The 13,791-nt window shown below is 41.4% G+C and overlaps 51 pseudogenes; all 51 read right to left on the bottom strand.

Annotated features, from left to right (window-relative positions):
* Positions 1-795: 795 nt before the first annotated feature.
* Positions 796-914, bottom strand: LOC142699387 (5S ribosomal RNA; annotated as a pseudogene).
* Positions 915-1,167: 253 nt separating this feature from the next.
* LOC142685827 (5S ribosomal RNA) lies at positions 1,168-1,286 on the bottom strand (annotated as a pseudogene).
* A 438-nt stretch (positions 1,287-1,724) lies between these two features.
* LOC142707021 (5S ribosomal RNA) lies at positions 1,725-1,843 on the bottom strand (annotated as a pseudogene).
* Positions 1,844-1,910: 67 nt separating this feature from the next.
* On the bottom strand, positions 1,911-2,029 carry LOC142703143 (5S ribosomal RNA; annotated as a pseudogene).
* A 1,740-nt stretch (positions 2,030-3,769) lies between these two features.
* LOC142675323 (5S ribosomal RNA) lies at positions 3,770-3,888 on the bottom strand (annotated as a pseudogene).
* A 67-nt stretch (positions 3,889-3,955) lies between these two features.
* On the bottom strand, positions 3,956-4,074 carry LOC142672279 (5S ribosomal RNA; annotated as a pseudogene).
* A 253-nt stretch (positions 4,075-4,327) lies between these two features.
* Positions 4,328-4,446, bottom strand: LOC142716223 (5S ribosomal RNA; annotated as a pseudogene).
* A 67-nt stretch (positions 4,447-4,513) lies between these two features.
* On the bottom strand, positions 4,514-4,632 carry LOC142736426 (5S ribosomal RNA; annotated as a pseudogene).
* A 67-nt stretch (positions 4,633-4,699) lies between these two features.
* On the bottom strand, positions 4,700-4,818 carry LOC142699179 (5S ribosomal RNA; annotated as a pseudogene).
* Positions 4,819-4,885: 67 nt separating this feature from the next.
* On the bottom strand, positions 4,886-5,004 carry LOC142683287 (5S ribosomal RNA; annotated as a pseudogene).
* A 67-nt stretch (positions 5,005-5,071) lies between these two features.
* LOC142666932 (5S ribosomal RNA) lies at positions 5,072-5,190 on the bottom strand (annotated as a pseudogene).
* Positions 5,191-5,257: 67 nt separating this feature from the next.
* LOC142735794 (5S ribosomal RNA) lies at positions 5,258-5,376 on the bottom strand (annotated as a pseudogene).
* Positions 5,377-5,443: 67 nt separating this feature from the next.
* LOC142727137 (5S ribosomal RNA) lies at positions 5,444-5,562 on the bottom strand (annotated as a pseudogene).
* Positions 5,563-5,629: 67 nt separating this feature from the next.
* Positions 5,630-5,748, bottom strand: LOC142697561 (5S ribosomal RNA; annotated as a pseudogene).
* A 67-nt stretch (positions 5,749-5,815) lies between these two features.
* Positions 5,816-5,934, bottom strand: LOC142737750 (5S ribosomal RNA; annotated as a pseudogene).
* Positions 5,935-6,187: 253 nt separating this feature from the next.
* Positions 6,188-6,306, bottom strand: LOC142699115 (5S ribosomal RNA; annotated as a pseudogene).
* A 67-nt stretch (positions 6,307-6,373) lies between these two features.
* Positions 6,374-6,492, bottom strand: LOC142699048 (5S ribosomal RNA; annotated as a pseudogene).
* A 67-nt stretch (positions 6,493-6,559) lies between these two features.
* Positions 6,560-6,678, bottom strand: LOC142699487 (5S ribosomal RNA; annotated as a pseudogene).
* Positions 6,679-6,745: 67 nt separating this feature from the next.
* Positions 6,746-6,864, bottom strand: LOC142737643 (5S ribosomal RNA; annotated as a pseudogene).
* A 67-nt stretch (positions 6,865-6,931) lies between these two features.
* Positions 6,932-7,050, bottom strand: LOC142704166 (5S ribosomal RNA; annotated as a pseudogene).
* A 67-nt stretch (positions 7,051-7,117) lies between these two features.
* LOC142731362 (5S ribosomal RNA) lies at positions 7,118-7,236 on the bottom strand (annotated as a pseudogene).
* A 439-nt stretch (positions 7,237-7,675) lies between these two features.
* On the bottom strand, positions 7,676-7,794 carry LOC142736665 (5S ribosomal RNA; annotated as a pseudogene).
* A 67-nt stretch (positions 7,795-7,861) lies between these two features.
* On the bottom strand, positions 7,862-7,980 carry LOC142737068 (5S ribosomal RNA; annotated as a pseudogene).
* A 67-nt stretch (positions 7,981-8,047) lies between these two features.
* On the bottom strand, positions 8,048-8,166 carry LOC142735884 (5S ribosomal RNA; annotated as a pseudogene).
* A 67-nt stretch (positions 8,167-8,233) lies between these two features.
* LOC142676619 (5S ribosomal RNA) lies at positions 8,234-8,352 on the bottom strand (annotated as a pseudogene).
* Positions 8,353-8,419: 67 nt separating this feature from the next.
* Positions 8,420-8,538, bottom strand: LOC142667549 (5S ribosomal RNA; annotated as a pseudogene).
* Positions 8,539-8,791: 253 nt separating this feature from the next.
* LOC142698975 (5S ribosomal RNA) lies at positions 8,792-8,910 on the bottom strand (annotated as a pseudogene).
* Positions 8,911-8,977: 67 nt separating this feature from the next.
* On the bottom strand, positions 8,978-9,096 carry LOC142736766 (5S ribosomal RNA; annotated as a pseudogene).
* A 67-nt stretch (positions 9,097-9,163) lies between these two features.
* Positions 9,164-9,282, bottom strand: LOC142736378 (5S ribosomal RNA; annotated as a pseudogene).
* Positions 9,283-9,349: 67 nt separating this feature from the next.
* On the bottom strand, positions 9,350-9,469 carry LOC142697428 (5S ribosomal RNA; annotated as a pseudogene).
* A 67-nt stretch (positions 9,470-9,536) lies between these two features.
* Positions 9,537-9,655, bottom strand: LOC142735955 (5S ribosomal RNA; annotated as a pseudogene).
* Positions 9,656-9,722: 67 nt separating this feature from the next.
* On the bottom strand, positions 9,723-9,841 carry LOC142735693 (5S ribosomal RNA; annotated as a pseudogene).
* Positions 9,842-10,094: 253 nt separating this feature from the next.
* Positions 10,095-10,213, bottom strand: LOC142737066 (5S ribosomal RNA; annotated as a pseudogene).
* A 67-nt stretch (positions 10,214-10,280) lies between these two features.
* Positions 10,281-10,399, bottom strand: LOC142670710 (5S ribosomal RNA; annotated as a pseudogene).
* Positions 10,400-10,466: 67 nt separating this feature from the next.
* LOC142724754 (5S ribosomal RNA) lies at positions 10,467-10,585 on the bottom strand (annotated as a pseudogene).
* A 253-nt stretch (positions 10,586-10,838) lies between these two features.
* Positions 10,839-10,957, bottom strand: LOC142735835 (5S ribosomal RNA; annotated as a pseudogene).
* Positions 10,958-11,024: 67 nt separating this feature from the next.
* Positions 11,025-11,143, bottom strand: LOC142690831 (5S ribosomal RNA; annotated as a pseudogene).
* A 67-nt stretch (positions 11,144-11,210) lies between these two features.
* Positions 11,211-11,329, bottom strand: LOC142672566 (5S ribosomal RNA; annotated as a pseudogene).
* Positions 11,330-11,396: 67 nt separating this feature from the next.
* LOC142671539 (5S ribosomal RNA) lies at positions 11,397-11,515 on the bottom strand (annotated as a pseudogene).
* Positions 11,516-11,582: 67 nt separating this feature from the next.
* LOC142685935 (5S ribosomal RNA) lies at positions 11,583-11,701 on the bottom strand (annotated as a pseudogene).
* Positions 11,702-11,768: 67 nt separating this feature from the next.
* On the bottom strand, positions 11,769-11,887 carry LOC142685914 (5S ribosomal RNA; annotated as a pseudogene).
* Positions 11,888-11,954: 67 nt separating this feature from the next.
* On the bottom strand, positions 11,955-12,073 carry LOC142736164 (5S ribosomal RNA; annotated as a pseudogene).
* A 67-nt stretch (positions 12,074-12,140) lies between these two features.
* On the bottom strand, positions 12,141-12,259 carry LOC142735690 (5S ribosomal RNA; annotated as a pseudogene).
* A 67-nt stretch (positions 12,260-12,326) lies between these two features.
* On the bottom strand, positions 12,327-12,445 carry LOC142737864 (5S ribosomal RNA; annotated as a pseudogene).
* Positions 12,446-12,512: 67 nt separating this feature from the next.
* Positions 12,513-12,631, bottom strand: LOC142689611 (5S ribosomal RNA; annotated as a pseudogene).
* A 67-nt stretch (positions 12,632-12,698) lies between these two features.
* Positions 12,699-12,817, bottom strand: LOC142672554 (5S ribosomal RNA; annotated as a pseudogene).
* Positions 12,818-12,884: 67 nt separating this feature from the next.
* LOC142667638 (5S ribosomal RNA) lies at positions 12,885-13,003 on the bottom strand (annotated as a pseudogene).
* Positions 13,004-13,070: 67 nt separating this feature from the next.
* On the bottom strand, positions 13,071-13,189 carry LOC142736821 (5S ribosomal RNA; annotated as a pseudogene).
* Positions 13,190-13,256: 67 nt separating this feature from the next.
* On the bottom strand, positions 13,257-13,375 carry LOC142735538 (5S ribosomal RNA; annotated as a pseudogene).
* Positions 13,376-13,442: 67 nt separating this feature from the next.
* LOC142737113 (5S ribosomal RNA) lies at positions 13,443-13,561 on the bottom strand (annotated as a pseudogene).
* Positions 13,562-13,628: 67 nt separating this feature from the next.
* LOC142670346 (5S ribosomal RNA) lies at positions 13,629-13,747 on the bottom strand (annotated as a pseudogene).
* Positions 13,748-13,791: the final 44 nt, after the last annotated feature.

Below are 13,791 nucleotides of genomic sequence, written 5' to 3'. Positions count from 1 at the left end.
CATAGTCCTTTTTAATCGATTGTGAAACAAAATCTAACCAACATAATAAAAAGGCAACCGCACCATGGGTTCCCAGACAGTCTCCTACACTGGTACTAGCGGGGCCTTAAGCTGTGTAACTGCTGCTAACTGACAAGAGCAGAGATATTAAGCTTAGAATGGCCATTGATTTTAAAAGCTTGAATCCATAGTCCTTTCTAATCTATTGTGAAACAAAATCTAAACGACACAATACAAAGTCAACCGCACCACGGATTCCCAGACACTCTCCAACACTTGTGCTAGCGGGGCCTTAAGCTGTGTAACTGCTGCTAACTGACAAGAGCAGGCACATTCAGCTTAGAATGGCCATTGACATGAAATGCTTGAATCCATAGTCCTTTTTAATCTATTGTGAAACAAAATCGAAACTACATAATATAAAGTCAACCGCACCACGGATTCCCAGAAAGCCTCCCAAACTGGTACTAGCGAGGGCTTAAGCAGTGTAACTTCAGCGATCTGACGAGAGCAGGCACATTCAGCTTAGAATGGCCATTGACATTAAATGCTTTAATCCATAGTCCTTTTTAATCGATTGTGAAACAAAATCTAAACGACATAATAAATAGTCAACCACACCACAGATTCCCAGACAGTCTCCCACACTGGTACTAGCGAGGTCTTAAGCTGTGTAACTTCTGCAATCTGACGAGAAAAGGCACATTCAGCTTAGAATGGCCATTGACATTAAATGCTTTAATGCATAGTCCTTTGTAATCGATTGTGAAACAAAATCTAAACGACATAATAAAAAGACAACCGCACCACGGATTCCCAGACAGTCTCCCACACTGGTACTAGCGAGGACTTAAGCTGTGTAATTTCTGCGATCTGACGAGGGCAGGCACATTCAGCTTAGAATGGCCATTGACATTAAAGGATTTAATCCATAGTCCTTTTAAATCGATTGTGAAACAAAATCTAAACAACATAATAAAAAGTCAACCACACCACAGATTCCCAGACAGTCCCCCACACTGGTACTAGCGAGGCCTTAAGCTGTGTAACTTCTGCGATTTGACGAGAGAAGGCACATTCAGCTTAGAATGGCCATTGACATTAAATGCTTTAATCCATAGTCCTTTGTAATCGATTGTGAAACAAAATCTAAACTACATAATAAAAAGACAACCACACCACGGATTCCCAGACAGTCTCCCACACTGGTACTAGCGAGGACTTAAGCTGTGTAATTTCTGCGATCTGACGAGAGCAGGCACATTCAGCTTAGAATGGCCATTGACATTAAGTGCTTTAATCCATAGTCCTTTTTAATCGATTGTGAAACAAAATCTAAACGACATAATAAACAGCAACCGCACCACAAACTCCCAGACAGTCGCCCACCAAGGTACTAGCGAAGCCTTAAGCTGTGTAACTTCAGCGATCTGACGACAGCAGGCACATTCAGCTTAGAATGGCCATTGACATTAAATGCTTTAATCCATAGTCCTTTTTAATCGATTGTGAAGCCAAATCTAAACGACATAATAAAAACTTAAACGCACCACGGATTCCCAGACATTCTCCCACACTGGTACTAGCGAGGCCTTAAGGTGTGTAACTTCTACGATGTGACGAGAGCAGACACATTCAGCTTAGAATGGCCATTGACATTAAAAGAGTTAATCCATAGTCCTTTTTAATCGATTGTGAAGCCAAATCTAAACGACATAATAAAAAGTCAACCGCACCACAGATTCCCAGACAGTCTCCCACACTGGTACTAGCGAGGCCTTAAGCTGTGTAACTTCTGTGATCTGACGTGAGCAGGCACATTCAGCTTAGAATGGCCACAGACACTAAATGCTTTAATCCATAGTCCTTTTTAATCTATTGTGAAACAAAATCTAAACGACATAATAAAAAGTCAACAGCACCAAAGATTCCCAAACAGTCTCCGATAATGGTACTAGCGAGGCCTTAATCTGTGTAACTTCTGCGATCTGACGAGAGCAGGCACATTCAGCTTAGAATGGCCATTGACATTAAATATTTTAATCCATAGTCCTTTTTAATCGATTGTGAAAATAAATCGAAACGACATAATAAAAAGGTAGCCGCACCGCGGATTCCCAGACAGTCTCCCACACTGGTACTAGCGAGGTCTTAAGCTGTGTAACTTTTGCGATCTGACGAGAGCAGGCACATTCAGCTTAGAATGGCCATTGACATAAAATGCTTTAATCCATAGTCCTTTTTAATCGATTGTGAAACAAAATCTAAACGACATAATAAAAAGTCAACCGCACCACGGATTCCCAGACAGTCTCCCACACTGCTGCTAGCGAGGCCTTAAGCTGCGTAACTTCTGCGATCTGACAAGACCAGGCACATTCAGCTTATAATGGCCATTGACATTAAACGCTTTAATCCATAGTCCTTTTTAATCGATTGTGAAACAAAATCTAAACGACATAATAAATAGTCAACCGCACCACGAATTCCCAGAGAGTCTCCCACACTAGTACTAGCGAGTTCTTAAAATGTTATTCATCTGCGATCTGACAAGAGCAGGCACATTCAGCTTAAAATGCCCATTGACATCAAATGCTTTAATCCATAGTCCTTTTTAATCGATTGTGAAACAAAATCTAAACGAAATAATAAAAAGTCAACTGCTTCACGGATTCCCAGACAGTCTCGCACACTGGTACTAGTGAGGCCTTAAGCTGTGTAACTTCTGCAATCTGATGAGTGTAGGCACATTCAGCTTAGAATGGCCATTGACATTAAATGCTTTAATCCATAGTCCTTTTTAATAGATTGTAAAACAAAATCTAAACTACATATTAAAAAGTAAACCACACCACGGATTCCCAGACAGTCTCCCACACTGGTACTAGTGATGTCTTAAAGTGTTATTCATCTGCGATCTGACGAGAGCAGGCACATTCAGCTTAGAATGGCCATTGACATTAGATGCTTTAATCCATAGTCCTTTTTAATCGATTGTGAAACAAAATCTAAACTACATATTAAAAAGTAAACCACACCACGGATTCCCAGACAGTCTCCCACACTGGTACTAGCGAGGACTTAAGCTGTGTAATTTCTGCGATCTGACGAAAGAAGGCACATTCAGCTTTGAATGGCCATTAACTTAAATGATTTAATCCATAGTCCTTTTTAATCGATTGTGAAACAAAATCTAAACGATATAATAAAATCTCACCCGCACCACGGATTCCCAGACAGTCTCCCAAACTGGTACTAGCGAGGGCTTAAGCTGTGTAACTTATGCGATCTGACGAGAGCAGGCACATTCAGCTTAGAATGGCCATTGACTTTTAATGCTTTAATCCATAGTCCTTTTTTATCGATTGTAAAACATAATCTAAACGACATAATATAAAGTCTACCACACCACGGATACCCAGACAGTCTCCCACACTGGTACTAGCGAGGTCTTAAGCTGTGTAACTTCTGCGATCTGACGAGAGCAGGCAAATTCAGCTTAGAATTGCCATTGACATGAAATACTTTAATCCATAGTCCTTTTTAATCGATTGTGAAACAAAATCTAAACGTCATAATAAAAATTAAACCGCACCAGGAATTCCCAGACAGTCTCCCACACTGGTACTAGCGAGCCCTTAAGCTGTGTAACTTCTGCGATTCGACGAGAGAAGGCACATTCAGCTTAGAATGGCCATTGAGATTAAATGCTTTAATCCATAGTCCTTTTTAATCGATTGTGAAACAAAATCTAAACAATATAATAAATAGTCAACTACACCACGAATTCCCGGACAGTCTCCCACACTGGTACTAGCGAAGCCTTAAGCTGTGTAACTTCTGCGATCTGACGAGAGCAGGGACATTCAGCTTAGAATGGCCATTGACATTAAATTCTTTAATCCATAGTCCTTTTTAATCGATTGTGAAACAAAATCTAAACGACATAATAAAAACTTAACCGCACCACGGATTCCCAGACAGTCTCCCACACTGGTACTAGCGAGGCCTTAAGCTGTGTAACTTCTGCGATCTGACGAGAGCAGGCACATTCAGCTTAGAATGGCAATTGACGTTAAATGTTTTAATCCATAGTCCTATTTAATCTATTGTGAAACAAAATCTAAACGAAATAATAAAAAGTCAACCACACCACGGATTCCCAGACAGTCTCCCACACTGGTACTAGCGAGGCGTTAAGCTGTTTAACTTCTGCGATTTAACGAGAGCATGCACATTCAGCTTAGAATGGCCATTGACATTAAATGCTTTAATCCATAGTCCTTTTTAATCGATTGTGAAACAAAATCTAAACGACATAATAAAAAGTCAACCGCACCACGGATTCCCAGACAGTCTCCCACACTGGTACTAGCGAGGCCTTAAGCTGTGTAACTTCTGCGATCTGACGAGAGCAGGCACGTTCAGCTTAGAATGGCCATTGACTTTAAAAGCCTTAATCCACAGTCCTATTTAATCTATTGTGAAACAAAATCTAAACAACATAACAAAAAGTTAACCGCACCACGGATTCCCAGACAGTCTCCCACACTGGTACTAGCGAGGCCTTAAGCTGTGTAACTTCTGCGATCTGACGAGAGCAGGCACATTCAGCTTAGAATGGCCATTGACATTAAATGCTTTAATCCATAGTCCTTTTTAATCGATTGTGAAACAAAATCTAAACGACATAATAAAAAGTCAACCGCACCACGGATTCCCAGACAGTCTCCCACACTGGTACTAGCGAGGCCTTAAGCTGTGTAACTTCTGCGATCTGACGAGAGCAGGCACATTCAGCTTAGAATGGCCATTGACATTAAAAGCCTTAATCCATAGTCCTATTTAATCTATTGTGAAACAAAATCTAAACAACATAATAAAAAGGCAACCGCACCACGCATTCCCAGACAGTCTCCCACACTGGTACCAGCGAGGCCTTAAGCTGTGTAACTTCTGCGATCTGACGAGAGCAGGGACATTCAGCTTAGAATGGCCATTGACGTTAAAGGCTTTAATCCATAGTCCTTTTTAATCGATTGTGAAACAAAATCTAAACGACATAATAAAAACTCAACCGCACCACGGATTCCCAGACAGTCTCCCACACTGGTACTAGCGAGGCCTTAAGCTGTGTAACTTCTGCGATCCGACGAGAGCAGGCACATTCAGCTTAGAATGGCCATTGACATTAAATGCTTTAATCCATAGTCCTTTTTAATCGATTGTGAAACAAAATCTAAACGACATAATAAGAAGTCAACCGCACCACGGATTCCCAGACAGTCTCCCACACTGGTACTAGCGAGGCCTTAAGCTATGTAACTTCTGCGATCTGACGAGAGCAGGCACATTCAGCTTAGAATGGCCATTGACATTAAATGCTTTAATCCATAGTCCTTTTTAATCGATTGTGAAACAAAATCTAAACGACATAATAAAAAGTCAACCGCACCACGGATTCCCAGACAGTCTCCCACACTGGTACTAGCGAGGCCTTAAGCTGTGTAACTTCTGCGATCTGACGAGAGCAGGGACATTCAGCTTAGAATGGCCATTGACATTAAATGCTTTAATCCATAGTCCTTTTTAATCGATTGTGAAACAAAATCTAAACGACATAATAAAAATTCAACCACACCACGGATTCCCAGACAGTCTCCCACACTGGTACTAGCGAGGCCTTAAGCTGTGTAACTTCTGCGTTCTGACTAGAGCAGGCACATTCAGCTTAGAATGGCCATTGACGGTAAATGCTTTAATCCATAGTCCTATTTAATCTATTGTGAAACAAAATCTAAACGACATAATAAAAAGTCAACCGCACCACGGATCCCCAGACAGTCTCCCACACTGGTACTAGCGAGGCCTTAAGCTGTGTAACTTCTGCGATCTGACGAGAGCAGGCACATTCAGCTTAGAATGGCCATTGACGTTAAATGCTTTAATCCATAGTCCTATTTAATCTATTGTGAAACAAAATCTAAACGACATAATAAAAAGTCAACCGCACCACGGATTCCCAGACAGTCTCCCACACTGGTACTAGCGAGGCGTTAAGCTGTGTAACTTCTGCGATCTAACGAGGGCTGGCACATTCAGCTTAGAATGGCAATTGACATTAAATGCTTTAATCCATAGTCCTTTTTAATCGATTGTGAAACAAAATCTAAACGACATAATAAAAAGTCAACCGCACCACGGATTCCCAGACAGTCTCCCACACTGGTACTAGCGAGGCCTTAAGCTGTGTAACTTCTGCGATCTGACGAGAGCAGGCACATTCAGCTTAGAATGGCCATTGACATTAAAAGCCTTAATCCATAGTCCTATTTAATCTATTGTGAAACAAAATCTAAACAACATAATAAAAAGTCAACCGCACCACGGATTCCCAGACAGTCTCCCACACTGGTACTAGCGAGGCCTTAAGCTGTGTAACTTCTGCGATCTGACGAGAGCAGGCACATTCAGCTTAGAATGGCCATTGACATTAAAAGCCTTAATCCATAGTCCTATTTAATCTATTGTGAAACAAAATCTAAATGACATAATAAAAAGTCAACCGCACCACGGATTCCCAGACAGTCTCCCACACTGGGACTAGCGAGGCGTTAAGCTGTGTAACTTCTGCGTTCTGACGAGAGCAGGCACATTCAGCTTAGAATGGCCATTGACGTTAAATGCTTTAATCCATAGTCCTATTTAATCTATTGTGAAACAAAATCTAAACGACATAATAAAAAGTCAACCGCACCACGGATTCCCAGACAGTCTCCCACACTGGTACTAGCGAGGCCTTAAGCTGTGTAACTTCTGCGATCTGAAGAAAGCAGGCACATTCAGCTTAGAATGGCCATTGACATTAAATGATTTAATCCATAGTCCTATTTAATCTATTGTGAAACAAAATCTAAATGACATAATAAAAAGTCAACCGCACCACGGATTCCCAGACAGTCTCCCACACTGGTACTAGCGAGGCGTTAAGCTGTGTAACTTCTGCGATCTAACGAGGGCAGGCACATTCAGCTTAGAATGGCAATTGACATTAAATGCTTTAATCCATAGTCCTTTTTAATCGATTGTGAAACAAAATCTAAACGACAAAATAAAAAGTCAACAGCACCACGGATTCCCAGACAGTCTCCCACACTGGTACTAGCGAGGCCTTAAGCTGTGTAACTTCTGCGATCTGCCGAGAGCAGGGACATTCAGCTTAGAATGGCCATTGACATTAAATGCTTTAATCCATAGTCCTTTTTAATCGATTGTGAAACAAAATCTAAACGACATAATAAAAATTCAACCGCACAACGGATTCCGAGACAGTCTCCCACACTGGTACTAGCGAGGCCTTAAGCTGGGTAACTTCTGCGATCTGACGAGAGCAGGCACATTCAGCTTAGAATGGCCATTGACGTTAAATGATTTAATCCATAGTCCTATTTAATCTATTGTGAAACAAAATCTAAACGACATAATAAAAAGTCAACCGCACCACGGATTCCCAGACAGTCTCCCACACTGGTACTAGGGAGGCGTTAAGCTGTGTAATTTCTGCGATTTAACGAGAGCAGGCACATTCAGCTTAGAATGGCCATTAACATTAAATGCTTTAATCCATAGTCCTTTTTAATCGATTGTGAAACAAAATCTAAACGACATAATAAAAAGTCAACCGCACCACGGATTCCCAGACAGTCTCCCACAATGGTACTAGCGAGGCCTTAAGCTGTGTAACTTCTGCGTTCTGACGAGAGCAGGCACATTCAGCTTAGAATGGCCATTGACGTTAAATGCTTTAACCCATAGTCCTATTTAATCTATTGTGAAACAAAATCTAAACGACATAATAAAAAGTCAACCGCACCACGGATTCCCAGACAGTCTCCCACACTGGTACTAGCGAGGCCTTAAGCTGTGTAATTTCTGCGATCTGACGAGAGCAGGCACATTCAGCTTAGAATGGCCATTGACATTAAATGCTTTAATCCATAGTCCTTTTTAATCGATTGTGAAACAAAATCTAAACTACATAATAAAAAAGCAACCGCACCACGGATTCCCAGACAGTCTCCCACACTGGTACTAGCGAGGCCTTAAGCTGTGTAACTTCTGCGATCTGACGAGAGCAGGTACATTCAGCTTAGAATGGCCATTGACATTAAATGCTTTAATCCATAGTCCTTTTTAATCGATTGTGAAACAAAATCTAAACGACATAATGAAAAGTCAACCGCACCACGGATTCCCAGACAGTCTCCCACACTGGTACTAGGGAGGCCTTAAGCTGTGTAACTTCTGCGATCTGACGAGAACAGGGACATTCAGCTTAGAATGGCCATTGACATTAAATGCTTTAATCCATAGTCCTTTTTAATCGATTGTGAAACAAAATCTAAACGACATAATAAAAATTCAACCGCACCACGGATTCCCAGACAGTCTCCCACACTGGTACTAGCGAGGCCTTAAGCTGTGTAACTTCTGCGATCTGACGAGAGCAGGCACATTCAGTTTAGAATGGCAATTGACGTTAAATGTTTTAATCCATAGTCCTATTTAATCTATTGTGAAACAAAATCTAAACGACATAATAAAAAGTCAACCGCACCACGGATTCCCAGACAGTCACCCACACTGGTACTAGCGAGGCGTTAAGCTGTGTAACTTCTGCGATCTAACGAGAGGAGGCACATTCAGCTTAGAATGGCCATTGACATTAAATGCTTTAATCCATAGTCCTTTTTAATCGATTGTGAAACAAAATCTAAACGACATAATAAAAAGTCAACCGCACCACGGATTCCCAGACAGTCTCCCACACTGGTACTAGCGAGGCCTTAAGCTGTGTAACTTCTGCGATCTGACGAGAGCAGGCACATTCAGCTTAGAATGGCCATTGACATTAAAAGCCTTAATCCATAGTCCTATTTAATCTATTGTGAAACAAAATCTAAACAACATAATAAAAAGTCAATGGCACCACGGATTCCCAGACAGTCTCCCACACTGGTACTAGCGAGGCCTTAAGCTGTGTAACTTCTGCGTTCTGACGAGAGCAGGCACATTCAGCTTAGAATGGCCATTGACATTAAAAGCCTTAATCCATAGTCCTATTTAATCTACTGTGAAACAAAATCGAAACAACATAATAAAAAGTCAACCGCACCACGGATTCCCAGACAGTCTCCCATACTGGTACTAGCGAGGCCTTAAGCTGTGTAACTTCTGCGATCTGACAAGAGCAGGCACATTCAGCTTAGAATGGCCATTGACATTAAATGCTTTAATCCATAGTCCTTTTTAATCTATTGTGAAACAAAATCTAAACGACATAATAAAAAGTCAACCGCACCACGGATTCCCAGACAGTCTCCCACACTGGTACTAGCGAGGCCTTAAGCTGTGTAACTTCTGCGATTCTGACAAGAGCAGGCACATTCAGCTTAGAATGGCCATTGACATTAAATGCTTTAATCCATAGTCCTTTTTAATCGATTGTGAAACAAAATCTAAACGACATAATAAAAAGTCAACCGCACCACGGATTCCCAGACAGTCTCCCACACTGGTACTAGCGAGGCCTTTAGCTGTGTAACTTCTGCGATCTGACGAGAGCAGGGACATTCAGCTTAGAATGGCCATTGACATTAAATGCTTTAATCCATAGTCCTTTTTAATCGATTGTGAAACAAAATCTAAACGACATAATAAAAATTCAACCGCACCACGGATTCCCAGACAGTCTCCCACACTGGTACTAGCGAGGCCTTAAGCTGTGTAACTTCTGCGATCTGACGAGAGCAGGCACATTCAGCTTAGAATGGCAATTGACGTTAAATGTTTTAATCCATAGTCCTATTTAATCTATTGTGAAACAAAATCTAAACGAAATAATAAAAAGTCAACCGCACCACGGATTCCCAGACAGTCTCCCACACTGGTACTAGCGAGGCGTTAAGCTGTTTAACTTCTGCGATCTAACGAGAGAATGCACATTCAGCTTAGAATGGCCATTGACATTAAATGCTTTAATCCATAGTCCTATTTAATCTATTGTGAAACAAAATCTAAACGACATAATAAAAAGTCAACCGCACCACGGATTCCCAGACAGTCACCCACACTGGTACTAGCGAGGCGTTAAGCTGTGTAACTTCTGCGATCTAACGAGAGCAGGCACATTCAGCTTAGTATGGCCATTGACATTAAATGCTTTAATCCATAGTCCTTTTTAATCATTTGTGAAACAAAATCTAAACGACATAATAAAAAGTCAACCGCACCACGGATTCCCAGACAGTCTCCCACACTGGTACTAGCGAGGCCTTAAGCTGTGTAACTTCTGCAATCTGATGAGAGCAGGCACATTCAGCTTAGAATGGCCTTTGACATTAAATGCTTTAATCCATAGTCCTTTTTAATCGATTGTGAAACAAAATCTAAACGACATAATAAAGAGTCAACAGCACCACGGATTCCCAGACAGTCTCCCACACTGGTACTAGCGAGGCCTTAAGCTGTGTAACTTCTGCGATCTGTCGAGAGCAGGGACATTCAGCTTAGAATGGCCATTGACATTAAATGTTTTAATCCATAGTCCTTTTTAATCGATTGTGAAACAAAATCTAAACGACATAATAAAAATTCAACCGCAAAACGGATTCCGAGACAGTCTCCCACACTGGTACTAGCGAGGCCTTAAGCTGGGTAACTTCTGCGATCTGACGAGAGCAGGCACATTCAGCTTAGAATGGCCATTGACATTAAATGCTTTAATCCATACTCCTTTTTAATCGATTGTGAAACAAAATCTAAACGACATAATAAAAAGTCAACCGCACCACGTATTCCCAGACAGTCTCCCACAATAGTACTAGCGAGGCCTTAAGCTGTGTAACTTCTGCGATCTGACGAGAGCAGGCACATTCAGCTTAGAATGGCCATTGACATTAAATGCATTAATCCATAGTCCTTTTTATTCGATTGTGAAACAAAATCTAAACGACATAATAAAAAGTCAACCGCACCACGGATTCCCAGACAGTCTCCCACACTAGTACTAGCGAGGCCTTAAGCTGTGTAACTTCTGCGTTCTGACGAGAGCAGGCACATTCAGCTTAGAATGGCCATTGACGTTAAATGATTTAATCCATAGTCCTATTTAATCTATTGTGAAACAAAATCTAAACAACATAATAAAAAGTCAACCGCACCACGGATTCCCAGACAGTCACCCACACTGGTACTAGCGAGGCGTTAAGCTGTGTAACTTCTGCGATCTAACGAGAGCAGGCACATTCAGCTTAGAATGGCCATTGACATTAAATGCTTTAATCCATAGTCCTTTTTAATCGATTGTGAAACAAAATCTAAACGACATAATAAATAGTCAACCGCACCACGGATTCCCAGACAGTCTCCCACACTGGTACTAGCGAGGCCTTAAGCTGTGTAACTTCTGCGTTCTGACGAGAGCAGGCACATTCAGCTTAGAATGGCAATTGACATTAAAAGCCTTAATCCATAGTCCTTTTTAATCTACTGTGAAACAAAATCTAAACGACATAATAAAAAGTCAACCGCACCACGGATTCCCAGACAGTCTCCGACACTGGTACTAGCGAGGCCTTAAGCTGTGTAACTTCTGCGATCTGACAAGAGCAGGCACATTCAGCTTAGAATGGCCATTGACATTAAATGCTTTAATCCATAGTCCTTTTTAATCTATTGTGAAACAAAATCTAAACGACATAATAAAAAGTCAACCGCACCACGGATTCCCAGACAGTCTCCGACACTGGTACTAGCGAGGCCTTAAGCTGTGTAACTTCTGCGATCTGACAAGAGCAGGCACATTCAGCTTAGAATGGCCATTGACATTAAATGCTTTAATCCATAGTCCTTTTTAATCGATTGTGAAACAAAATCTAAACGACATAATAAAAAGTCAACCGCACCACGGATTCCCAGACAGTCTCCCACACTGGTACTATCGAGGCCTTAAGCTGCGTAACTTCTGCGATCTGACGAGAGCAGGGACATTGAGCTTAGAATGGCCATTGACATTAAATGCTTTAATCCATAGTCCTTTTTAATCGATTGTGAAACAAAATCTAAACGACATAATAAAAATTCAACCGCACCACGGATTCCCAGACAGTCTCCCACACTGGTACTAGCGAGGCCTTAAGCTGTGTAACTTCTGCGATCTGACGAGAGCAGGCACATTCAGCTTAGAATGGCAATTGACGTTAAATGTTTTAATCCATAGTCCTATTTAATCTATTGTGAAACAAAATCTAAACGACATAATAAAAAGTCAACCGCACCACGGATTCCCAGACAGTCACCCACACTGGTACTAGCGAGGCGTTAAGCTGTGTAACTTCTGCGATCTAACGAGAGCAGGTACATTCAGCTTAGAATGGCCATTGACATTAAATGCATTAATCCATAGTCCTTTTTATTCGATTGTGAAACAAAATCTAAACGACATAATAAAAAGTCAACCGCACCACGGATTCCCAGACAGTCTCCCACACTAGTACTAGCGAGGCCTTAAGCTGTGTAACTTCTGCGTTCTGACGAGAGCAGGCACATTCAGCTTAGAATGGCCATTGACGTTAAATGCTTTAATCCATAGTCCTATTTAATCTATTGTGAAACAAAATCTAAACGACATAATAAAAAGTCAACCGCACCACGGATTCCCAGACAGTCACCCACACTGGTACTAGCGAGGCGTTAAGCTGTGTAACTTCTGCGATCTAACGAGAGCAGGCACATTCAGCTTAGAATGGCCATTGACATTAAAAGCCTTAATCCATAGTCCTATTTAATCTATTGGGAAACAAAATCTAAACAACATAATAAATAGTCAACCGCACCACGGGTTCCCAGACAGTCTCCCACACTGGTACTAGCGAGGACTTAAGCTATGTAACTTCTGCGTTCTGACGAGAGCAGGCACATTCAGCTTAGAATGGCCATTGACGTTAAATGCTTTAATCCATAGTCCTTTTTAATCGATTGTGAAACAAAATCTAAACGACATAATAAAAAGTCAACTGCACCACGGATTCCCAGACAGTCTCCCACACTGGTACTAGCGAGGCCTTAAGCTGTGTAACTTCTGCAATCTGACGAGAGCAGGCACATTCAGCTTAGAATGGCCATTGACATTAAATGCTTAAATCCATAGTCCTTTTTAATCGATTGTGAAACAAAATCTAAACGACATAATAAAAAGTCAACAGCACCACGGATTCCCAGACAGTCTCCCACACTGGTAATAGCGAGGCCTTAAGCTGGGTAACTTCTGCGATCTGACGAGAGCAGGCACATTCAGCTTAGAATGGCCATTGACATTAAATGCTTTAATCCATAGTCCTTTTTAATCGATTGTGAAACAAAATCTAAACGACATAATAAAAAGTCAACCGCACCACGGATTCCCAGACAGTCTCCCACACTAGTACTAGCGAGGGCTTAAGCTGTGTAACTTCTGCGATCTGACGAGAGCAGGCACATTCAGCTTAGAATGGCCATTGACATTAAATGCTTTAATCCATAGTCCTTTTTAATCGATTGTGAAACAAAATCTAAACGACATAATAAAAAGTCAACCGCACCACGGATTCCCAGACAGTCTCCCACACTAGTAATAGCGAGGCCTTAAGCTGTGTAACTTCTGCATTCTGACGAGAGCAGGCACATTCAGCTTAGAATGGCCATTGACGTTAAATGCTTTAATCCATAGTCCTATTTAATCTATTGTGAAAC

The sequence above is a fragment of the Rhinoderma darwinii genome, chromosome 1 (assembly GCF_050947455.1).
Source record: "Rhinoderma darwinii isolate aRhiDar2 chromosome 1, aRhiDar2.hap1, whole genome shotgun sequence".
Taxonomy (NCBI): Eukaryota; Metazoa; Chordata; class Amphibia; order Anura; family Rhinodermatidae; genus Rhinoderma; species Rhinoderma darwinii.
The sequence above is the reverse complement of the archived record's forward strand: the minus strand, read 5'-3'. Positions and strand labels throughout refer to the sequence as shown.